This window comes from Mytilus californianus, unplaced genomic scaffold (assembly GCF_021869535.1).
Source record: "Mytilus californianus isolate M0D057914Y unplaced genomic scaffold, xbMytCali1.0.p SCAF_3, whole genome shotgun sequence".
Classification (NCBI taxonomy): domain Eukaryota; kingdom Metazoa; phylum Mollusca; class Bivalvia; order Mytilida; family Mytilidae; genus Mytilus; species Mytilus californianus.
Genome location: NW_026262679.1, coordinates 85,180,547 through 85,207,356, shown reverse-complemented (window position 1 = coordinate 85,207,356; position 26,810 = coordinate 85,180,547). Strand labels below are relative to the sequence as shown.

At 31.1% G+C, this 26,810-nt stretch overlaps 1 long non-coding RNA gene across 14 annotated transcripts in view; it reads left to right on the top strand.

Annotated features, from left to right (window-relative positions):
- The window catches only part of LOC127735279 (uncharacterized), a 131,828-nt gene that overhangs the window by 22,464 nt on the left and 82,554 nt on the right, over positions 1-26,810 (top strand). Inside the window, exon 6 of one of the 14 annotated variants that reach the window (XR_007998221.1) lies at positions 12,486-12,559. The exons of 11 other annotated variants lie outside the window; for them this stretch is intronic. This is a non-coding gene — a long non-coding RNA (uncharacterized LOC127735279). Of the gene's footprint in view, positions 1-3,263; positions 3,338-7,874; positions 7,949-12,485; positions 12,560-26,810 lie in introns of all 14 variants that reach the window. 2 more of the 14 variants (XR_007998223.1, XR_007998224.1) reach the window with 2 other exon arrangements.

Sequence of the window (26,810 nt, the reverse complement as noted above, 5' to 3'; positions counted from 1 at the left end):
GCAAAATGTCTTGATTTAAAGCTGAAACTAATTTATAATTTTTGTTTTTTTTACAGATACAGCCTAAATATGCAACACTCCTATATCGTGAAAGATGCTTTCATCGTAGATCACACATTAGGACGAGTCACATGTAGGTATTTGGTCATTACAATTTTTGAGCTCACCTTTCCGAAGGAAATGTGAGCTTTTGCCATCACTTGGCGTCCGTCGTCGTCGTCCGTCCGGTGTAAACTATTTCAAAAATCTTCTCCTCTGAAACTTCTGAACCAATTCCAACCAAACTTAAGCTGAATGATCCTTAGGGTATCTAGAATTAAGTTTGTGTTTTATTTTCTGTTTCGTCAAAAAACATGGCCAACATGGTTAAAAATAGAAAATAGGGGTAAAATGCAGTTTTTGGCTTATATCTTAAAAACTAAAGCATTTAGAGGAACTCTGACATGGGGGTAAAAGTGTTCTTGTACGTCGAGAAATATAGCCACTATGGCTAAAATGGAACATAGGGGTAAAATGCATTTTTTTGCTTTTGAAGAAAATATGACAGATGCAAATAACATTTAAATGGCATTTTTAAGCCACTCATTAATATATATTGAAAAGCAAAAATAATCATTGATGAAAGATTTAAGCAAAACATTACAGGTGAGCGATTCCTGCTCTTGAGAGCCTCTTGTTCTTAAAACTATGTTTATGTTTGTTAGGTAATTAAAATCTGTTTTTCCTGAAACAACAGCCTGAAGCTTTATAACTAATTTGTCTAAAATTTCCTCTTTTTTTTCAAATTTATACTCTTAAGTAATATATTTATATAAGAATGTTTTGTATTTGTTTTTAGACTTGTTGCCCGGTTAAGGAGTTGACATAAAACATTCATCACATTAATTTCTGAATTAATTGCAACAGCAAAAAGTCTCTATTTAAAGCTGAAACTAATTTAAAGTTTTTGTTTTTGTTAGATACAGCCTAAATATGTGACAGTCCTATACCATGAGGAATAGTTCCATTGAAGTTCAAGAGGATGATGTCGCATGTAGGTATTTGGTCATTACAAATGTTCTTTAAGCTATGTTTATATGTGTTAGGTAATAAAAATCAGTTTTTCCTGGAATAGCAGGAAACTTTATTACAAATTGGTCTACAATTTCGTCTTTTATGCCTGTTTAAGGGACGATTATGGTATACTGCAGGAATAATTTTACTATATAGTTAAGTGGGCCTAAAATTGGCCGGCGGCCCAAAAAATATTTGCAAATGTTTTAGTTACCATTTTAGGCAACTTTAATTTTTTCATAGTTTTGTTGTCATAGCGTTTTAAAATCTGGATCAGAATGCTGTCAACGCATACATTTTTAATGCGGTGATCCTGCAAATAGGATGGATAGTCAATAGAAGAATATCACAATTTATTAATTAACAACGATTCAATTATGTCAACGTTTGGTTAACGATTTAAGCAGCGGAAAGGGACCCCTCAGATACAATTATTTTTTGCTATGACGCCTTCTATCGACAGCAAAAAAAAAGTAGACTTTCAAGACGTCATTATTAATTGGACTATTGTTAAAGCAGATCGCCCAGCAGTTGGATAAAAGATGCTTTATGTCAAAATGGGTCTCGTAAAAGCAGACCTCCCCAGAGAGCAAACTTTAGATTTTGATGTAACATTGATGAATTTAATGGGCGCTGATCTCGTAAAAGCAGATCACCCAGCAGAGCCGGTTATATAATATGATGAAAACTTGTTTTATAGTAAAAAGTATTTAATTTTATGTCAGGCTCTATTTCATTATCAACCAATTTGAAACTTTATTACAAATTGGTCTAAAAAAAAATTTTCTTCAAATTTATACTCTAATGAAGTATATTCTTATGAGAATTATAGTAATTATAAATATTCTTGTCCAACATGCAAAAGATTAAATTCTGAATTAATTGCAACAGCAAATAGTCTCTATTTACAGCTGATATTAATTTCTAGTTTTTGTTAAAGATGCTGCACTCCTAGACGGAGAAGATGGTAACTTCATGGTAGATAGCACATGAGGAGGAGTCGCATGTAAGTATTTGGTCATTACAATTGTACTTAAAACTATGTTTATATTTGTTAGGTATTAAAAATCAGTTTTTCCTGAAACAAATTGAAGCTTTATAACAAATTGGTCTAAAATTTCTTTTATTCAAATTTATGCTCTAATGATGTATATTTTAATAAGAATGTATAGTAATTGTATATATACTTCTCTCTAGTTTAGTATTTAACATAAATCATGCATCACATTAATTTCTGAATTGATTGCAACAGCAAAAAGTCTTGATTTTAAGCTGAAACTAATTTATAATTTTTGTTTTTTTTACAGATACAGCCTAAATATGCAACACTCCTATATCGTGAAAGATGCTTTCATCGTAGATCACACATTAGGACGAGTCACATGTAGGTATTTGGTCATTACAATTTTTGAGCTCACCTTTCCGAAGGAAATGTGAGCTTTTGCCATCACTTGGCGTCCGTTGTCGTCGTCCGTCCGGTGTAAACTATTTCAAAAATCTTCTCCTCTGAAACTACTGAACCAATTCCAACCAAACTTAAGCCGAATGATCCTTAGGGTATCTAGAATTAAGTTTGTGTTTTATTTTCTGTTTCGTCAAAAAACATGGCCAACATGGTTAAAAATAGAAAATAGGGGTAAAATGCAGTTTTTGGCTTATATCTCAAAAACTAAAGCATTTAGAGGAACTCTGACATGGGGGTAAAAGTGTTCTTGTACGTCGAGAAATATAGCCACTATGGCTAAAATGGAACATAGGGGTAAAATGCATTTTTTTGCTTTTGAAGAAAATATGACAGATGCAAATAACATTTAAATGGCATTTTTAAGCCACTCATTAATATATATTGAAAAGCAAAAATAATCATTGATGAAAGATTTAAGCAAAACATTACAGGTGAGCGATTCCTGCTCTTGAGAGCCTCTTGTTCTTAAAACTATGTTTATGTTTGTTAGGTAATAAAAATCTGTTTTTCCTGAAACAACAGCCTGAAGCTTTATAACTAATTTGTCTAAAATTTCCTCTTTTTTTTCAAATTTATACTCTTAAGTAATATATTTATATAAGAATGTTTTGTATTTGTTTTTAGACTTGTTGCCCGGTTAAGGAGTTGACATAAAACATTCATCACATTAATTTCTGAATTAATTGCAACAGCAAAAAGTCTCTATTTAAAGCTGAAACTAATTTAAAGTTTTTGTTTTTGTTAGATACAGCCTAAATATGTGACAGTCCTATACCATGAAGAATAGTTCCATTGAAGTTCAAGAGGATGATGTCGCATGTAGGTATTTGGTCATTACAAATGTTCTTTAAGCTATGTTTATATGTGTTAGGTAATAAAAATCAGTTTTTCCTGGAATAGCAGGAAACTTTATTACAAATTGGTCTACAATTTCGTCTTTTATGCCTGTTTAAGGGACGATTATGGTATACTGCAGGAATAATTTTACTATATAGTTAAGTGGGCCTAAAATTGGCCGGCGGCCCAAAAAATATTTGGAAATGTTTTAGTTACCATTTTAGGCAACTTTAATTTTTTCATAGTTTTGTTGTCATAGCGTTTTAAAATCTGGATCAGAATGCTGTCAACGCATACATTTTTAATGCGGTGATCCTGCAAATAGGATGGATAGTCAATAGAAGAATATCACAATTTATTAATTAACAACGATTCAATTATGTCAACGTTTGGTTAACGATTTAAGCAGCGGAAAGGGACCCCTCAGATACAATTATTTTTTGCTATGACGCCTTCTATCGACAGCAAAAAAAAAAGTAGACTTTCAAGACGTCATTATTAATTGGACTATTGTTAAAGCAGATCGCCCAGCAGTTGGATAAAAGATGCTTTATGTCAAAATGGGTCTCGTAAAAGCAGACCTCCCCAGAGAGCAAACTTTAGATTTTGATGTAACATTGATGAATTTAATGGGCGCTGATCACGTAAAAGCAGATCACCCAGCAGAGCCGTTTATATAATATGATGAAAACTTGTTTTATAGTAAAAAGTATTTAATTTAATGTCAGGCTCTATTTCATTATCAACCAATTTGAAACTTTATTACAAATTGGTCTAAAAAAAAATTTTCTTCAAATTTATACTCTAATGAAGTATATTCTTATGAGAATTATAGTAATTATAAATATTCTTGTCCAACATGCAAAAGATTAAATTCTGAATTAATTGCAACAGCAAATAGTCTCTATTTACAGCTGATATTAATTTCTAGTTTTTGTTAAAGATGCTGCACTCCTAGACGGAGAAGATGGTAACTTGATGGTAGATAGCACATGAGGAGGAGTCGCATGTAAGTATTTGGTCATTACAATTGTACTTAAAACTATGTTTATATTTGTTAGGTATTAAAAATCAGTTTTTCCTGAAACAAATTGAAGCTTTATAACAAATTGGTCTAAAATTTCTTTTATTCAAATTTATGCTCTAATGATGTATATTTTAATAAGAATGTATAGTAATTGTATATATACTTCTCTCTAGTTTAGTATTTAACATAAATCATGCATCACATTAATTTCTGAATTGATTGCAACAGCAAAAAGTCTTGATTTTAAGCTGAAACTAATTTATAATTTTTGTTTTTTTTACAGATACAGCCTAAATATGCAACACTCCTATATCGTGAAAGATGCTTTCATCGTAGATCACACATTAGGACGAGTCACATGTAGGTATTTGGTCATTACAATTTTTGAGCTCACCTTTCCGAAGGAAATGTGAGCTTTTGCCATCACTTGGCGTCCGTTGTCGTCGTCCGTCCGGTGTAAACTATTTAAAAAATCTTCTCCTCTGAAACTACTGAACCAATTCCAACCAAACTTAAGCTGAATGATCCTTAGGGTATCTAGAATTAAGTTTGTGTTTTATTTTCTGTTTCGTCAAAAAACATGGCCAACATGGTTAAAAATAGAAAATAGGGGTAAAATGCAGTTTTTGGCTTATATCTCAAAAACTAAAGCATTTAGAGGAACTCTGACATGGGGGTAAAAGTGTTCTTGTACGTCGAGAAATATAGCCACTATGGCTAAAATGGAACATAGGGGTAAAATGCATTTTTTTGCTTTTGAAGAAAATATGACAGATGCAAATAACATTTAAATGGCATTTTTAAGCCACTCATTAATATATATTGAAAAGCAAAAATAATCATTGATGAAAGATTTAAGCAAAACATTACAGGTGAGCGATTCCTGCTCTTGAGAGCCTCTTGTTCTTAAAACTATGTTTATGTTTGTTAGGTAATAAAAATCTGTTTTTCCTGAAACAACAGCCTGAAGTTTTATAACTAATTTGTCTAAAATTTCCTCTTTTTTTTCAAATTTATACTCTTAAGTAATATATTTATATAAGAATGTTTTGTATTTGTTTTTAGACTTGTTGCCCGGTTAAGGAGTTGACATAAAACATTCATCACATTAATTTCTGAATTAATTGCAACAGCAAAAAGTCTCTATTTAAAGCTGAAACTAATTTAAAGTTTTTGTTTTTGTTAGATACAGCCTAAATATGTGACAGTCCTATACCATGAGGAATAGTTCCATTGAAGTTCAAGAGGATGATGTCGCATGTAGGTATTTGGTCATTACAAATGTTCTTTAAGCTATGTTTATATGTGTTAGGTAATAAAAATCAGTTTTTCCTGGAATAGCAGGAAACTTTATTACAAATTGGTCTACAATTTCGTCTTTTATGCCTGTTTAAGGGACGATTATGGTATACTGCAGGAATAATTTTACTATATAGTTAAGTGGGCCTAAAATTGGCCGGCAGCCCAAAAAATATTTGGAAATGTTTTAGTTACCATTTTAGGCAACTTTAATTTTTTCATAGTTTTGTTGTCATAGCGTTTTAAAATCTGGATCAGAATGCTGTCAACGCATACATTTTTAATGCGGTGATCCTGCAAATAGGATGGATAGTCAATAGAAGAATATCACAATTTATTAATTAACAACAATTCAATTATGTCAACGTTTGGTTAACGATTTAAGCAGCGGAAAGGGACCCCTCAGATACAATTATTTTTTGCTATGACGCCTTCTATCGACAGCAAAAAATAAAGTAGACTTTCAAGACGTCATTATTAATTGGACTATTGTTAAAGCAGATCGCCCAGCAGTTGGATAAAAGATGCTTTATGTCAAAATGGGTCTCGTAAAAGCAGACCTCCCCAGAGAGCAAACTTTAGATTTTGATGTAACATTGATGAATTTAATGGGCGCTGATCTCGTAAAAGCAGATCACCCAGCAGAGCCGTTTATATAATATGATGAAAACTTGTTTTATAGTAAAAAGTATTTAATTTTATGTCAGGCTCTATTTGATTATCAACCAATTTGAAACTTTATTACAAATTGGTCTAAAAAAAAATTTTCTTCAAATTTATACTCTAATGAAGTATATTCTTATGAGAATTATAGTAATTATAAATATTCTTGTCCAACATGCAAAAGATTAAATTCTGAATTAATTGCAACAGCAAATAGTCTCTATTTACAGCTGATATTAATTTCTAGTTTTTGTTAAAGATGCTGCACTCCTAGACGGAGAAGATGGTAACTTCATGGTATATAGCACATGAGGAGGAGTCGCATGTAAGTATTTGGTCATTACAATTGTACTTAAAACTATGTTTATATTTGTTAGGTATTAAAAATCAGTTTTTCCTGAAACAAATTGAAGCTTTATAACAAATTGGTCTAAAATTTCTTTTATTCAAATTTATGCTCTAATGATGTATATTTTAATAAGAATGTATAGTAATTGTATATATACTTCTCTCTAGTTTAGTATTTAACATAAATCATGCATCACATTAATTTCTGAATTGATTGCAACAGCAAAAAGTCTTGATTTTAAGCGGAAACTAATTTATAATTTTTGTTTTTTTTACAGATACAGCCTAAATATGCAACACTCCTATATTGTGAAAGATGCTTTCATCGTAGATCACACATTAGGACGAGTCACATGTAGGTATTTGGTCATTACAATTTTTGAGCTCACCTTTCCGAAGGAAATGTGAGCTTTTGCCATCACTTGGCGTCCGTTGTCGTCGTCCGTCCGGTGTAAACTATTTAAAAAATCTTCTCCTCTGAAACTACTGAACCAATTCCAACCAAACTTAAGCTGAATGATCCTTAGGGTATCTAGAATTAAGTTTGTGTTTTATTTTCTGTTTCGTCAAAAAACATGGCCAACATGGTTAAAAATAGAAAATAGGGGTAAAATGCAGTTTTTGGCTTATATCTCAAAAACTAAAGCATTTAGAGGAACTCTGACATGGGGGTAAAAGTGTTCTTGTACGTCGAGAAATATAGCCACTATGGCTAAAATGGAACATAGGGGTAAAATGCATTTTTTTGCTTTTGAAGAAAATATGACAGATGCAAATAACATTTAAATGGCATTTTTAAGCCACTCATTAATATATATTGAAAAGCAAAAATAATCATTGATGAAAGATTTAAGCAAAACATTACAGGTGAGCGATTCCTGCTCTTGAGAGCCTCTTGTTCTTAAAAACTATGTTTATGTTTGTTAGGTAATAAAAATCTGTTTTTCCTGAAACAACAGCCTGAAGCTTTATAACTAATTTGTCTAAAATTTCCTCTTTTTTTTCAAATTTATACTCTTAAGTAATATATTTATATAAGAATGTTTTGTATTTGTTTTTAGACTTGTTGCCCGGTTAAGGAGTTGACATAAAACATGCATCACATTAATTTCTGAATTAATTGCAACAGCAAAAAGTCTCTATTTAAAGCTGAAACTAATTTAAAGTTTTTGTTTTTGTTAGATACAGCCTAAATATGTGACAGTCCTATACCATGAAGAATAGTTCCATTGAAGTTCAAGAGGATGATGTCGCATGTAGGTATTTGGTCATTACAAATGTTCTTTAAGCTATGTTTATATGTGTTAGGTAATAAAAATCAGTTTTTCCTGGAATAGCAGGAAACTTTATTACAAATTGGTCTACAATTTCGTCTTTTATGCCTGTTTAAGGGACGATTATGGTATACTGCATGAATAATTTTACTATATAGTTAAGTGGGCCTAAAATTGGCCGGCAGCCCAAAAAATATTTGGAAATGTTTTAGTTACCATTTTAGGCAACTATAATTTTTTCATAGTTTTGTTGTCATAGCGTTTTAAAATCTGGATCAGAATGCTGTCAACGCATACATTTTTAATGCGGTGATCCTGCAAATAGGATGGATAGGCAATAGAAGAATATCACAATTTATTAATTAACAACGATTCAATTATGTCAACGTTTGGTTAACGATTTAAGCAGCGGAAAGGGACCCCTCAGATACAATTATTTTTTGCTATGACGCCTTCTATCGACAGCAAAAAATAAAGTAGACTTTCAAGACGTCATTATTAATTGGACTATTGTTAAAGCAGATCGCCCAGCAGTTGGATAAAAGATGCTTTATGTCAAAATGGGTCTCGTAAAAGCAGACCTCCCCAGAGAGCAAACTTTAGATTTTGATGTAACATTGATGAATTTAATGGGCGCTGATCTCGTAAAAGCAGATCACCCAGCAGAGCCGTTTATATAATATGATGAAAACTTGTTTTATAGTAAAAAGTATTTAATTTTATGTCAGGCTCTATTTCATTATCAACCAATTTGAAACTTTATTACAAATTGGTCTAAAAAAAAATTTTCTTCAAATTTATACTCTAATGAAGTATATTCTTATGAGAATTATAGTAATTATAAATATTCTTGTCCAACATGCAAAAGATTAAATTCTGAATTAATTGCAACAGCAAATAGTCTCTATTTACAGCTGATATTAATTTCTAGTTTTTGTTAAAGATGCTGCACTCCTAGACGGAGAAGATGGTAACTTCATGGTATATAGCACATGAGGAGGAGTCGCATGTAAGTATTTGGTCATTACAATTGTACTTAAAACTATGTTTATATTTGTTAGGTATTAAAAATCAGTTTTTCCTGAAACAAATTGAAGCTTTATAACAAATTGGTCTAAAATTTCTTTTATTCAAATTTATGCTCTAATGATGTATATTTTAATAAGAATGTATAGTAATTGTATATATACTTCTCTCTAGTTTAGTATTTAACATAAATCATGCATCACATTAATTTCTGAATTGATTGCAACAGCAAAAAGTCTTGATTTTAAGCTGAAACTAATTTATAATTTTTGTTTTTTTTACAGATACAGCCTAAATATGCAACACTCCTATATCGTGAAAGATGCTTTCATCGTAGATCACACATTAGGACGAGTCACATGTAGGTATTTGGTCATTACAATTTTTGAGCTCACCTTTCCGAAGGAAATGTGAGCTTTTGCCATCACTTGGCGTCCGTTGTCGTCGTCCGTCCGGTGTAAACTATTTAAAAAATCTTCTCCTCTGAAACTACTGAACCAATTCCAACCAAACTTAAGCTGAATGATCCTTAGGGTATCTAGAATTAAGTTTGTGTTTTATTTTCTGTTTCGTCAAAAAACATGGCCAACATGGTTAAAAATAGAAAATAGGGGTAAAATGCAGTTTTTGGCTTATATCTCAAAAACTAAAGCATTTAGAGGAACTCTGACATGGGGGTAAAAGTGTTCTTGTACGTCGAGAAATATAGCCACTATGGCTAAAATGGAACATAGGGGTAAAATGCATTTTTTTGCTTTTGAAGAAAATATGACGGATGCAAATAACATTTAAATGGCATTTTTAAGCCACTCATTAATATATATTGAAAAGCAAAAATAATCATTGATGAAAGATTTAAGCAAAACATTACAGGTGAGCGATTCCTGCTCTTGAGAGCCTCTTGTTCTTAAAACTATGTTTATGTTTGTTAGGTAATAAAAATCTGTTTTTCCTGAAACAACAGCCTGAAGCTTTATAACTAATTTGTCTAAAATTTCCTCTTTTTTTTCAAATTTATACTCTTAAGTAATATATTTATATAAGAATGTTTTGTATTTGTTTTTAGACTTGTTTCCCGGTTAAGGAGTTGACATAAAACATTCATCACATTAATTTCTGAATTAATTGCAACAGCAAAAAGTCTCTATTTAAAGCTGAAACTAATTTAAAGTTTTTGTTTTTGTTAGATACAGCCTAAATATGTGACAGTCCTATACCATGAGGAATAGTTCCATTGAAGTTCAAGAGGATGATGTCGCATGTAGGTATTTGGTCATTACAAATGTTCTTTAAGCTATGTTTATATGTGTTAGGTAATAAAAATCAGTTTTTCCTGGAATAGCAGGAAACTTTATTACAAATTGGTCTACAATTTCGTCTTTTATGCCTGTTTAAGGGACGATTATGGTATACTGCAGGAATAATTTTACTATATAGTTAAGTGGGCCTAAAATTGGCCGGCGGCCCAAAAAATATTTGGAAATGTTTTAGTTACCATTTTAGGCAACTTTAATTTTTTCATAGTTTTGTTGTCATAGCGTTTTAAAATCTGGATCAGAATGCTGTCAACGCATACATTTTTAATGCGGTGATCCTGCAAATAGGATGGATAGTCAATAGAAGAATATCACAATTTATTAATTAACAACGATTCAATTATGTCAACGTTTGGTTAACGATTTAAGCAGCGGAAAGGGACCCCTCAGATACAATTATTTTTTGCTATGACGCCTTCTATCGACAGCAAAAAAAAAAGTAGACTTTCAAGACGTCATTATTAATTGGACTATTGTTAAAGCAGATCGCCCAGCAGTTGGATAAAAGATGCTTTATGTCAAAATGGGTCTCGTAAAAGCAGACCTCCCCAGAGAGCAAACTTTAGATTTTGATGTAACATTGATGAATTTAATGGGCGCTGATCTCGTAAAAGCAGATCACCCAGCAGAGCCGTTTATATAATATGATGAAAACTTGTTTTATAGTAAAAAGTATTTAATTTTATGTCAGGCTCTATTTCATTATCAACCAATTTGAAACTTTATTACAAATTGGTCTAAAAAAAAATTTTCTTCAAATTTATACTCTAATGAAGTATATTCTTATGAGAATTATAGTAATTATAAATATTCTTGTCCAACATGCAAAAGATTAAATTCTGAATTAATTGCAACAGCAAATAGTCTCTATTTACAGCTGATATTAATTTCTAGTTTTTGTTAAAGATGCTGCACTCCTAGACGGAGAAGATGGTAACTTGATGGTAGATAGCACATGAGGAGGAGTCGCATGTAAGTATTTGGTCATTACAATTGTACTTAAAACTATGTTTATATTTGTTAGGTATTAAAAATCAGTTTTTCCTGAAACAAATTGAAGCTTTATAACAAATTGGTCTAAAATTTCTTTTATTCAAATTTATGCTCTAATGATGTATATTTTAATAAGAATGTATAGTAATTGTATATATACTTCTCTCTAGTTTAGTATTTAACATAAATCATGCATCACATTAATTTCTGAATTGATTGTAACAGCAAAAAGTCTTGATTTTAAGCGGAAACTAATTTATAATTTTTGTTTTTTTTACAGATACAGCCTAAATATGCAACACTCCTATATCGTGAAAGATGCTTTCATCGTAGATCACACATTAGGACGAGTCACATGTAGGTATTTGGTCATTACAATTTTTGAGCTCACCTTTCCGAAGGAAATGTGAGCTTTTGCCATCACTTGGCGTCCGTTGTCGTCGTCCGTCCGGTGTAAACTATTTAAAAAATCTTCTCCTCTGAAACTACTGAACCAATTCCAACCAAACTTAAGCTGAATGATCCTTAGGGTATCTAGAATTAAGTTTGTGTTTTATTTTCTGTTTCGTCAAAAAACATGGCCAACATGGTTAAAAATAGAAAATAGGGGTAAAATGCAGTTTTTGGCTTATATCTCAAAAACTAAAGCATTTAGAGGAACTCTGACATGGGGGTAAAAGTGTTCTTGTACGTCGAGAAATATAGCCACTATGGCTAAAATGGAACATAGGGGTAAAATGCATTTTTTTGCTTTTGAAGAAAATATGACAGATGCAAATAACATTTAAATGGCATTTTTAAGCCACTCATTAATATATATTGAAAAGCAAAAATAATCATTGATGAAAGATTTAAGCAAAACATTACAGGTGAGCGATTCCTGCTCTTGAGAGCCTCTTGTTCTTAAAAACTATGTTTATGTTTGTTAGGTAATAAAAATCTGTTTTTCCTGAAACAACAGCCTGAAGCTTTATAACTAATTTGTCTAAAATTTCCTCTTTTTTTTCAAATTTATACTCTTAAGTAATATATTTATATAAGAATGTTTTGTATTTGTTTTTAGACTTGTTGCCCGGTTAAGGAGTTGACATAAAACATGCATCACATTAATTTCTGAATTAATTGCAACAGCAAAAAGTCTCTATTTAAAGCTGAAACTAATTTAAAGTTTTTGTTTTTGTTAGATACAGCCTAAATATGTGACAGTCCTATACCATGAAGAATAGTTCCATTGAAGTTCAAGAGGATGATGTCGCATGTAGGTATTTGGTCATTACAAATGTTCTTTAAGCTATGTTTATATGTGTTAGGTAATAAAAATCAGTTTTTCCTGGAATAGCAGGAAACTTTATTACAAATTGGTCTACAATTTCGTCTTTTATGCCTGTTTAAGGGACGATTATGGTATACTGCATGAATAATTTTACTATATAGTTAAGTGGGCCTAAAATTGGCCGGCAGCCCAAAAAATATTTGGAAATGTTTTAGTTACCATTTTAGGCAACTATAATTTTTTCATAGTTTTGTTGTCATAGCGTTTTAAAATCTGGATCAGAATGCTGTCAACGCATACATTTTTAATGCGGTGATCCTGCAAATAGGATGGATAGGCAATAGAAGAATATCACAATTTATTAATTAACAACGATTCAATTATGTCAACGTTTGGTTAACGATTTAAGCAGCGGAAAGGGACCCCTCAGATACAATTATTTTTTGCTATGACGCCTTCTATCGACAGCAAAAAATAAAGTAGACTTTCAAGACGTCATTATTAATTGGACTATTGTTAAAGCAGATCGCCCAGCAGTTGGATAAAAGATGCTTTATGTCAAAATGGGTCTCGTAAAAGCAGACCTCCCCAGAGAGCAAACTTTAGATTTTGATGTAACATTGATGAATTTAATGGGCGCTGATCTTGTAAAAGCAGATCACCCAGCAGAGCCGTTTATATAATATGATGAAAACTTGTTTTATAGTAAAAAGTATTTAATTTTATGTCAGGCTCTATTTCATTATCAACCAATTTGAAACTTTATTACAAATTGGTCTAAAAAAAAATTTTCTTCAAATTTATACTCTAATGAAGTATATTCTTATGAGAATTATAGTAATTATAAATATTCTTGTCCAACATGCAAAAGATTAAATTCTGAATTAATTGCAACAGCAAATAGTCTCTATTTACAGCTGATATTAATTTCTAGTTTTTGTTAAAGATGCTGCACTCCTAGACGGAGAAGATGGTAACTTCATGGTATATAGCACATGAGGAGGAGTCGCATGTAAGTATTTGGTCATTACAATTGTACTTAAAACTATGTTTATATTTGTTAGGTATTAAAAATCAGTTTTTCCTGAAACAAATTGAAGCTTTATAACAAATTGGTCTAAAATTTCTTTTATTCAAATTTATGCTCTAATGATGTATATTTTAATAAGAATGTATAGTAATTGTATATATACTTCTCTCTAGTTTAGTATTTATTGTGAACCCAATGAAAGTTTTCCACAGTGCCATCTCTATCTTGACCAGGTATTTAAACTTTTGCAAGTTCACCTGTCCTATTGAATAAATACAATAGCTATTGTTCTCTGTGTAGTTTATTCTCTGGGACCTTTAAATTTCTTCTAAGAGAAATCTATCATTCATTGATTAAATTACCTGAGTAAAAAAAAATTCTTATATATAGACAAAAATACTTTTTTTATACTCATTAATTGTGTGTGATGATGTAGTTATTCAATATTAATAATATATTTTCATTCAGTTTAATATAAACATTGATTCAATCATAAAAAGTTGATTTTTAACAAAAGTTTTATCAATGTTCCTATTGAAATTTGATTTTTTTTTTGTTTAGTTATAGAATACATTTAAGAAGATCTTAATTTGAAACATCATTATTTTCAAGTTCTTATTCATGTCAAACAAATTTTTTTTTAAAAGGAACGATGTTGAAAGTTTTGTCAGAAATCAACTTTTTATGATTGAATCAATGTTTATATTAAACTGAATGAAAATATATTATTAATATTGAATAACTACATCATCACACACAATTAATGAGTATAAAACAGTATTTTTGTCTATATATAAGAATTTTTTTTTACTCAGGTAATTTAATCAATGAATGATAGATTTCTCTTAGAAGAAATTTAAAGGTCCCAGAGAATAAACTACACAGAGAACAATAGCTATTGTATTTATTCAATAGGACAGGTGAACTTGCAAAAGTTTAAATACCTGGTAAAGATAGAGATGGCACGGTGGAAATCTTTCATTGGGTTCGCAATAACATAAATCATGCATCACATTAATTTCTGAATTGATTGCAACAGCAAAAAGTCTTGATTTTAAGCTGAAACTAATTTATAATTTTTGTTTTTTTTACAGATACAGCCTAAATATGCAACACTCCTATATCGTGAAAGATGCTTTCATCGTAGATCACACATTAGGACGAGTCACATGTAGGTATTTGGTCATTACAATTTTTGAGCTCACCTTTCCGAAGGAAATGTGAGCTTTTGCCATCACTTGGCGTCCGTTGTCGTCGTCCGTCCGGTGTAAACTATTTCAAAAATCTTCTCCTCTGAAACTACTGAACCAATTCCAACCAAACTTAAGCTGAATGATCCTTAGGGTATCTAGAATTAAGTTTGTGTTTTATTTTCTGTTTCGTCAAAAAACATGGCCAACATGGTTAAAAATAGAAAATAGGGGTAAAATGCAGTTTTTGGCTTATATCTCAAAAACTAAAGCATTTAGAGGAACTCTGACATGGGGGTAAAAGTGTTCTTGTACGTCGAGAAATATAGCCACTATGGCTAAAATGGAACATAGGGGTAAAATGCATTTTTTTGCTTTTGAAGAAAATATGACAGATGCAAATAACATTTAAATGGCATTTTTAAGCCACTCATTAATATATATTGAAAAGCAAAAATAATCATTGATGAAAGATTTAAGCAAAACATTACAGGTGAGCGATTCCTGCTCTTGAGAGCCTCTTGTTCTTAAAACTATGTTTATGTTTGTTAGGTAATAAAAATCTGTTTTTCCTGAAACAACAGCCTGAAGCTTTATAACTAATTTGTCTAAAATTTCCTCTTTTTTTTCAAATTTATACTCTTAAGTAATATATTTATATAAGAATGTTTTGTATTTGTTTTTAGACTTGTTGCCCGGTTAAGGAGTTGACATAAAACATTCATCACATTAATTTCTGAATTAATTGCAACAGCAAAAAGTCTCTATTTAAAGCTGAAACTAATTTAAAGTTTTTGTTTTTGTTAGATACAGCCTAAATATGTGACAGTCCTATACCATGAGGAATAGTTCCATTGAAGTTCAAGAGGATGATGTCGCATGTAGGTATTTGGTCATTACAAATGTTCTTTAAGCTATGTTTATATGTGTTAGGTAATAAAAATCAGTTTTTCCTGGAATAGCAGGAAACTATATTACAAATTGGTATACAATTTCGTCTTTTATGCCTGTTTAAGGGACGATTATGGTATACTGCAGGAATAATTTTACTATATAGTTAAGTGGGCCTAAAATTGGCCGGCGGCCCAAAAAATATTTGGAAATGTTTTAGTTACCATTTTAGGCAACTTTAATATTTTCATAGTTTTGTTGTCATAGCGTTTTAAAATCTGGATCAGAATGCTGTCAACGCATACATTTTTAATGCGGTGATCCTGCAAATAGGATGGATAGTCAATAGAAGAATATCACAATTTATTAATTAACAACGATTCAATTATGTCAACGTTTGGTTAACGATTTAAGCAGCGGAAAGGGACCCCTCAGATACAATTATTTTTTGCTATGACGCCTTCTATCGACAGCAAAAAAAAAAGTAGACTTTCAAGACGTCATTATTAATTGGACTATTGTTAAAGCAGATCGCCCAGCAGTTGGATAAAAGATGCTTTATGTCAAAATGGGTCTCGTAAAAGCAGACCTCCCCAGAGAGCAAACTTTAGATTTTGATGTAACATTGATGAATTTAATGGGCGCTGATCTCGTAAAAGCAGATCACCCAGCAGAGCCGGTTATATAATATGATGAAAACTTGTTTTATAGTAAAAGTATTTAATTTTATGTCAGGCTCTATTTCATTATCAACCAATTTGAAACTTTATTACAAATTGGTCTAAAAAAAAATTTTCTTCAAATTTATACTCTAATGAAGTATATTCTTATGAGAATTATAGTAATTATAAATATTCTTGTCCAACATGCAAAAGATTAAATTCTGAATTAATTGCAACAGCAAATAGTCTCTATTTACAGCTGATATTAATTTCTAGTTTTTGTTAAAGATGCTGCACTCCTAGACGGAGAAGATGGTAACTTCATGGTAGATAGCACATGAGGAGGAGTCGCATGTTAGTATTTGGTCATTACAATTGTACTTAAAACTATGTTTATATTTGTTAGGTATTAAAAATCAGTTTTTCCTGAAACAAATTGAAGCTTTATAACAAATTGGTCTAAAATTTCTTTTATTCAAATTTATGCTCTAATGATGTATATTTTAATAAGAATGTATAGTAATTGTATATATACTTCTCTCTAGTTTAGTATTTAACATAAATCATGCATCACATTAATTTCTGAATTGATTGCAACAGCAAAAAGTCTTGATTTTAAGCGGAAACTAATTTATAATTTTTGTTTTTTTTACAGATACAGCCTAAATATGCAACACTCCTATATCGTGAAAGATGCTTTCATCGTAGATCACACATTAGGACGAGTCACATGTAGGTATTTGGTCATTACAATTTTTGAGCTCACCTTTCCGAAGGAAATGTGAGCTTTTGCCATCACTTGGCGTCCGTTGTCGTCGTCCGTCCGGTGTAAACTATTTAAAAAATCTTCTCCTCTGAAACTACTGAACCAATTCCAACCAAACTTAAGCTGAATGATCCTTAGGGTATCTAGAATTAAGTTTGTGTTTTATTTTCTGTTTCGTCAAAAAACATGGCCAACATGGTTAAAAATAGAAAATAGGGGTAAAATGCAGTTTTTGGCTTATATCTCAAAAACTAAAGCATTTAGAGGAACTCTGACATGGGGGTAAAAGTGTTCTTGTACGTCGAGAAATATAGCCACTATGGCTAAAATGGAACATAGGGGTAAAATGCATTTTTTTGCTTTTGAAGAAAATATGACAGATGCAAATAACATTTAAATGGCATTTTTAAGCCACTCATTAATATATATTGAAAAGCAAAAATAATCATTGATGAAAGATTTAAGCAAAACATTACAGGTGAGCGATTCCTGCTCTTGAGAGCCTCTTGTTCTTAAAACTATGTTTATGTTTGTTAGGTAATAAAAATCTGTTTTTCCTGAAACAACAGCCTGAAGCTTTATAACTAATTTGTCTAAAATTTCCTCTTTTTTTTCAAATTTATACTCTTAAGTAATATATTTATATAAGAATGTTTTGTATTTGTTTTTAGACTTGTTGCCCGGTTAAGGAGTTGACATAAAACATTCATCACATTAATTTCTGAATTAATTGCAACAGCAAAAAGTCTCTATTTAAAGCTGAAACTAATTTAAAGTTTTTGTTTTTGTTAGATACAGCCTAAATATGTGACAGTCCTATACCATGAGGAATAGTTCCATTGAAGTTCAAGAGGATGATGTCGCATGTAGGTATTTGGTCATTACAAATGTTCTTTAAGCTATGTTTATATGTGTTAGGTAATAAAAATCAGTTTTTCCTGGAATAGCAGGAAACTATATTACAAGTTGGTCTACAATTTCGTCTTTTATGCCTGTTTAAGGGACGATTATGGTATACTGCAGGAATAATTTTACTATATAGTTAAGTGGGCCTAAAATTGGCCGGCGGCCCAAAAAATATTTGGAAATGTTTTAGTTACCATTTTAGGCAACTTTAATTTTTTCATAGTTTTGTTGTCATAGCGTTTTAAAATCTGGATCAGAATGCTGTCAACGCATACATTTTTAATGCGGTGATCCTGCAAATAGGATGGATAGTCAATAGAAGAATATCACAATTTATTAATTAACAACGATTCAATTATGTCAACGTTTGGTTAACGATTTAAGCAGCGGAAAGGGACCCCTCAGATACAATTATTTTTTGCTATGACGCCTTCTATCGACAGCAAAAAAAAAAGTAGACTTTCAAGACGTCATTATTAATTGGACTATTGTTAAAGCAGATCGCCCAGCAGTTGGATAAAAGATGCTTTATGTCAAAATGGGTCTCGTAAAAGCAGACCTCCCCAGAGAGCAAACTTTAGATTTTGATGTAACATTGATGAATTTAATGGGCGCTGATCTCGTAAAAGCAGATCACCCAGCAGAGCCGGTTATATAATATGATGAAAACTTGTTTTATAGTAAAAGTATTTAATTTTATGTCAGGCTCTATTTCATTATCAACCAATTTGAAACTTTATTACAAATTGGTCTAAAAAAAAATTTTCTTCAAATTTATACTCTAATGAAGTATATTCTTATGAGAATTATAGTAATTATAAATATTCTTGTCCAACATGCAAAAGATTAAATTCTGAATTAATTGCAACAGCAAATAGTCTCTATTTACAGCTGATATTAATTTCTAGTTTTTGTTAAAGATGCTGCACTCCTAGACGGAGAAGATGGTAACTTCATGGTAGATAGCACATGAGGAGGAGTCGCATGTTAGTATTTGGTCATTACAATTGTACTTAAAACTATGTTTATATTTGTTAGGTATTAAAAATCAGTTTTTCCTGAAACAAATTGAAGCTTTATAACAAATTGGTCTAAAATTTCTTTTATTCAAATTTATGCTCTAATGATGTATATTTTAATAAGAATGTATAGTAATTGTATATATACTTCTCTCTAGTTTAGTATTTAACATAAATCATGCATCACATTAATTTCTGAATTGATTGCAACAGCAAAAAGTCTTGATTTTAAGCGGAAACTAATTTATAATTTTTGTTTTTTTTACAGATACAGCCTAAATATGCAACACTCCTATATCGTGAAAGATGCTTTCATCGTAGATCACACATTAGGACGAGTCACATGTAGGTATTTGGTCATTACAATTTTTGAGCTCACCTTTCCGAAGGAAATGTGAGCTTTTGCCATCACTTGGCGTCCGTTGTCGTCGTCCGTCCGGTGTAAACTATTTAAAAAATCTTCTCCTCTGAAACTACTGAACCAATTCCAACCAAACTTAAGCTGAATGATCCTTAGGGTATCTAGAATTAAGTTTGTGTTTTATTTTCTGTTTCGTCAAAAAACATGGCCAACATGGTTAAAAATAGAAAATAGGGGTAAAATGCAGTTTTTGGCTTATATCTCAAAAACTAAAGCATTTAGAGGAACTCTGACATGGGGGTAAAAGTGTTCTTGTACGTCGAGAAATATAGCCACTATGGCTAAAATGGAACATAGGGGTAAAATGCATTTTTTTGCTTTTGAAGAAAATATGACAGATGCAAATAACATTTAAATGGCATTTTTAAGCCACTCATTAATATATATTGAAAAGCAAAAATAATCATTGATGAAAGATTTAAGCAAAACATTACAGGTGAGCGATTCCTGCTCTTGAGAGCCTCTTGTTCTTAAAACTATGTTTATGTTTGTTAGGTAATAAAAATCTGTTTTTCCTGAAACAACAGCCTGAAGCTTTATAACTAATTTGTCTAAAATTTCCTCTTTTTTTTCAAATTTATACTCTTAAGTAATATATTTATATAAGAATGTTTTGTATTTGTTTTTAGACTTGTTGCCCGGTTAAGGAGTTGACATAAAACATTCATCACATTAATTTCTGAATTAATTGCAACAGCAAAAAGTCTCTATTTAAAGCTGAAACTAATTTAAAGTTTTTGTTTTTGTTAGATACAGCCTAAATATGTGACAGTCCTATACCATGAGGAATAGTTCCATTGAAGTTCAAGAGGATGATGTCGCATGTAGGTATTTGGTCATTACAAATGTTCTTTAAGCTATGTTTATATGTGTTAGGTAATAAAAATCAGTTTTTCCTGGAATAGCAGGAAACTATATTACAAGTTGGTCTACAATTTCGTCTTTTATGCCTGTTTAAGGGACGATTATGGTATACTGCAGGAATAATTTTACTATATAGTTAAGTGGGCCTAAAATTGGCCGGCGGCCCAAAAAATATTTGGAAATGTTTTAGTTACCATTTTAGGCAACTTTAATTTTTTCATAGTTTTGTTGTCATAGCGTTTTAAAATCTGGATCAGAATGCTGTCAACGCATACATTTTTAATGCGGTGATCCTGCAAATAGGATGGATAGTCAATAGAAGAATATCACAATTTATTAATTAACAACGATTCAATTATGTCAACGTTTGGTTAACGATTTAAGCAGCGGAAAGGGACCCCTCAGATACAATTATTTTTTGCTATGACGCCTTCTATCGACAGCAAAAAATAAAGTAGACTTTCAAGACGTCATTATTAATTGGACTATTGTTAAAGCAGATCGCCCAGCAGTTGGATAAAAGATGCTTTATGTCAAAATGGGTCTCGTAAAAGCAGACCTCCCCAGAGAGCAAACTTTAGATTTTGATGTAACATTGATGAATTTAATGGGCGCTGATCTCGTAAAAGCAGATCACCCAGCAGAGCCGTTTATATAATATGATGAAAACTTGTTTTATAGTAAAAAGTATTTAATTTTATGTCAGGCTCTATTTCATTATCAACCAATTTGAAACTTTATTACAAATTGGTCTAAAAAAAAATTTTCTTCAAATTTATACTCTAATGAAGTATATTCTTATGAGAATTATAGTAATTATAAATATTCTTGTCCAACATGCAAAAGATTAAATTCTGAATTAATTGCAACAGCAAATACTCTATTTACAGCTGAATTTAATTTCTAGTTTTTGTTAAAGATGCTGCACTCCTAGACGGAGAAGATGGTAACTTCATGGTAGATAGCACATGAGGAGGAGTCGCATGTAAGTATTTGGTCATTACAATTGTACTTAAAACTATGTTTATATTTGTTAGGTATTAAAAATCAGTTTTTCCTGAAACAAATTGAAGCTTTATAACAAATTGGTCTAAAATTTCTTTTATTCAAATTTATGCTCTAATGATGTATATTTTAATAAGAATGTATAGTAATTGTATATATACTTCTCTCTAGTTTAGTATTTAACATAAATCATGCATCACATTAATTTCTGAATTGATTGCAACAGCAAAAAGTCTTGATTTTAAGCTGAAACTAATTTATAATTTTTGTTTTTTTTACAGATACAGCCTAAATATGCAACACTCCTATATCGTGAAAGATGCTTTCATCGTAGATCACACATTAGGACGAGTCACATGTAGGTATTTGGTCATTACAATTTTTGAGCTCACCTTTCCGAAGGAAATGTGAGCTTTTGCCATCACTTGGCGTCCGTTGTCGTCGTCCGTCCGGTGTAAACTATTTCAAAAATCTTCTCCTCTGAAACTACTGAACCAATTCCAACCAAACTTAAGCTGAATGATCCTTAGGGTATCTAGAATTAAGTTTGTGTTTTATTTTCTGTTTCGTCAAAAAACATGGCCAACATGGTTAAAAATAGAAAATAGGGGTAAAATGCAGTTTTTGGCTTATATCTCAAAAACTAAAGCATTTAGAGGAACTCTGACATGGGGGTAAAAATGTTCTTGTACGTCGAGAAATATAGCCACTATGGCTAAAATGGAACATAGGGGTAAAATGCATTTTTTTGCTTTTGAAGAAAATATGACGGATGCAAATAACATTTAAATGGCATTTTTAAGCCACTCATTAATATATATTGAAAAGCAAAAATAATCATTGATGAAAGATTTAAGCAAAACATTACAGGTGAGCGATTCCTGCTCTTGAGAGCCTCTTGTTCTTAAAACTATGTTTATGTTTGTTAGGTAATAAAAATCTGTTTTTCCTGAAACAACAGCCTGAAGCTTTATAACTAATTTGTCTAAAATTTCCTCTTTTTTTTCAAATTTATACTCTTAAGTAATATATTTATATAAGAATGTTTTGTATTTGTTTTTAGACTTGTTGCCCGGTTAAGGAGTTGACATAAAACATTCATCACATTAATTTCTGAATTAATTGCAACAGCAAAAAGTCTCTATTTAAAGCTGAAACTAATTTAAAGTTTTTGTTTTTGTTAGATACAGCCTAAATATGTGACAGTCCTATACCATGAGGAATAGTTCCATTGAAGTTCAAGAGGATGATGTCGCATGTAGGTATTTGGTCATTACAAATGTTCTTTAAGCTATGTTTATATGTGTTAGGTAATAAAAATCAGTTTTTCCTGGAATAGCAGGAAACTTTATTACAAATTGGTCTACAATTTCGTCTTTTATGCCTGTTTAAGGGACGATTATGGTATACTGCAGGAATAATTTTACTATATAGTTAAGTGGGCCTAAAATTGGCCGGCGGCCCAAAAAATATTTGGAAATGTTTTAGTTACCATTTTAGGCAACTTTAATTTTTTCATAGTTTTGTTGTCATAGCGTTTTAAAATCTGGATCAGAATGCTGTCAACGCATACATTTTTAATGCGGTGATCCTGCAAATAGGATGGATAGTCAATAGAAGAATATCACAATTTATTAATTAACAACGATTCAATTATGTCAACGTTTGGTTAACGATTTAAGCAGCGGAAAGGGACCCCTCAGATACAATTATTTTTTGCTATGACGCCTTCTATCGACAGCAAAAAAAAAAGTAGACTTTCAAGACGTCATTATTAATTGGACTATTGTTAAAGCAGATCGCCCAGCAGTTGGATAAAAGATGCTTTATGTCAAAATGGGTCTCGTAAAAGCAGACCTCCCCAGAGAGCAAACTTTAGATTTTGATGTAACATTGATGAATTTAATGGGCGCTGATCTCGTAAAAGCAGATCACCCAGCAGAGCCGGTTATATAATATGATGAAAACTTGTTTTATAGTAAAAGTATTTAATTTTATGTCAGGCTCTATTTCATTATCAACCAATTTGAAACTTTATTACAAATTGGTCTAAAAAAAAATTTTCTTCAAATTTATACTCTAATGAAGTATATTCTTATGAGAATTATAGTAATTATAAATATTCTTGTCCAACATGCAAAAGATTAAATTCTGAATTAATTGCAACAGCAAATAGTCTCTATTTACAGCTGATATTAATTTCTAGTTTTTGTTAAAGATGCTGCACTCCTAGACGGAGAAGATGGTAACTTCATGGTAGATAGCACATGAGGAGGAGTCGCATGTTAGTATTTGGTCATTACAATTGTACTTAAAACTATGTTTATATTTGTTAGGTATTAAAAATCAGTTTTTCCTGAAACAAATTGAAGCTTTATAACAAATTGGTCTAAAATTTCTTTTATTCAAATTTATGCTCTAATGATGTATATTTTAATAAGAATGTATAGTAATTGTATATATACTTCTCTCTAGTTTAGTATTTAACATAAATCATGCATCACATTAATTTCTGAATTGATTGCAACAGCAAAAAGTCTTGATTTTAAGCGGAAACTAATTTATAATTTTTGTTTTTTTTACAGATACAGCCTAAATATGCAACACTCCTATATCGTGAAAGATGCTTTCATCGTAGATCACACATTAGGACGAGTCACATGTAGGTATTTGGTCATTACAATTTTTGAGCTCACCTTTCCGAAGGAAATGTGAGCTTTTGCCATCACTTGGCGTCCGTTGTCGTCGTCCGTCCGGTGTAAACTATTTAAAAAATCTTCTCCTCTGAAACTACTGAACCAATTCCAACCAAACTTAAGCTGAATGATCCTTAGGGTATCTAGAATTAAGTTTGTGTTTTATTTTCTGTTTCGTCAAAAAACATGGCCAACATGGTTAAAAATAGAAAATAGGGGTAAAATGCAGTTTTTGGCTTATATCTCAAAAACTAAAGCATTTAGAGGAACTCTGACATGGGGGTAAAAGTGTTCTTGTACGTCGAGAAATATAGCCACTATGGCTAAAATGGAACATAGGGGTAAAATGCATTTTTTTGCTTTTGAAGAAAATATGACAGATGCAAATAACATTTAAATGGCATTTTTAAGCCACTCATTAATATATATTGAAAAGCAAAAATAATCATTGATGAAAGATTTAAGCAAAACATTACAGGTGAGCGATTCCTGCTCTTGAGAGCCTCTTGTTCTTAAAACTATGTTTATGTTTGTTAGGTAATAAAAATCTGTTTTTCCTGAAACAACAGCCTGAAGCTTTATAACTAATTTGTCTAAAATTTCCTCTTTTTTTTCAAATTTATACTCTTAAGTAATATATTTATATAAGAATGTTTTGTATTTGTTTTTAGACTTGTTGCCCGGTTAAGGAGTTGACATAAAACATTCATCACATTAATTTCTGAATTAATTGCAACAGCAAAAAGTCTCTATTTAAAGCTGAAACTAATTTAAAGTTTTTGTTTTTGTTAGATACAGCCTAAATATGTGACAGTCCTATACCATGAGGAATAGTTCCATTGAAGTTCAAGAGGATGATGTCGCATGTAGGTATTTGGTCATTACAAATGTTCTTTAAGCTATGTTTATATGTGTTAGGTAATAAAAATCAGTTTTTCCTGGAATAGCAGGAAACTATATTACAAGTTGGTCTACAATTTCGTCTTTTATGCCTGTTTAAGGGACGATTATGGTATACTGCAGGAATAATTTTACTATATAGTTAAGTGGGCCTAAAATTGGCCGGCGGCCCAAAAAATATTTGGAAATGTTTTAGTTACCATTTTAGGCAACTTTAATTTTTTCATAGTTTTGTTGTCATAGCGTTTTAAAATCTGGATCAGAATGCTGTCAACGCATACATTTTTAATGCGGTGATCCTGCAAATAGGATGGATAGTCAATAGAAGAATATCACAATTTATTAATTAACAACGATTCAATTATGTCAACGTTTGGTTAACGATTTAAGCAGCGGAAAGGGACCCCTCAGATACAATTATTTTTTGCTATGACGCCTTCTATCGACAGCAAAAAATAAAGTAGACTTTCAAGACGTCATTATTAATTGGACTATTGTTAAAGCAGATCGCCCAGCAGTTGGATAAAAGATGCTTTATGTCAAAATGGGTCTCGTAAAAGCAGACCTCCCCAGAGAGCAAACTTTAGATTTTGATGTAACATTGATGAATTTAATGGGCGCTGATCTCGTAAAAGCAGATCACCCAGCAGAGCCGTTTATATAATATGATGAAAACTTGTTTTATAGTAAAAAGTATTTAATTTTATGTCAGGCTCTATTTCATTATCAACCAATTTGAAACTTTATTACAAATTGGTCTAAAAAAAAATTTTCTTCAAATTTATACTCTAATGAAGTATATTCTTATGAGAATTATAGTAATTATAAATATTCTTGTCCAACATGCAAAAGATTAAATTCTGAATTAATTGCAACAGCAAATACTCTATTTACAGCTGAATTTAATTTCTAGTTTTTGTTAAAGATGCTGCACTCCTAGACGGAGAAGATGGTAACTTCATGGTAGATAGCACATGAGGAGGAGTCGCATGTAAGTATTTGGTCATTACAATTGTACTTAAAACTATGTTTATATTTGTTAGGTATTAAAAATCAGTTTTTCCTGAAACAAATTGAAGCTTTATAACAAATTGGTCTAAAATTTCTTTTATTCAAATTTATGCTCTAATGATGTATATTTTAATAAGAATGTATAGTAATTGTATATATACTTCTCTCTAGTTTAGTATTTAACATAAATCATGCATCACATTAATTTCTGAATTGATTGCAACAGCAAAAAGTCTTGATTTTAAGCTGAAACTAATTTATAATTTTTGTTTTTTTTACAGATACAGCCTAAATATGCAACACTCCTATATCGTGAAAGATGCTTTCATCGTAGATCACACATTAGGACGAGTCACATGTAGGTATTTGGTCATTACAATTTTTGAGCTCACCTTTCCGAAGGAAATGTGAGCTTTTGCCATCACTTGGCGTCCGTTGTCGTCGTCCGTCCGGTGTAAACTATTTCAAAAATCTTCTCCTCTGAAACTACTGAACCAATTCCAACCAAACTTAAGCTGAATGATCCTTAGGGTATCTAGAATTAAGTTTGTGTTTTATTTTCTGTTTCGTCAAAAAACATGGCCAACATGGTTAAAAATAGAAAATAGGGGTAAAATGCAGTTTTTGGCTTATATCTCAAAAACTAAAGCATTTAGAGGAACTCTGACATGGGGGTAAAAATGTTCTTGTACGTCGAGAAATATAGCCACTATGGCTAAAATGGAACATAGGGGTAAAATGCATTTTTTTGCTTTTGAAGAAAATATGACGGATGCAAATAACATTTAAATGGCATTTTTAAGCCACTCATTAATATATATTGAAAAGCAAAAATAATCATTGATGAAAGATTTAAGCAAAACATTACAGGTGAG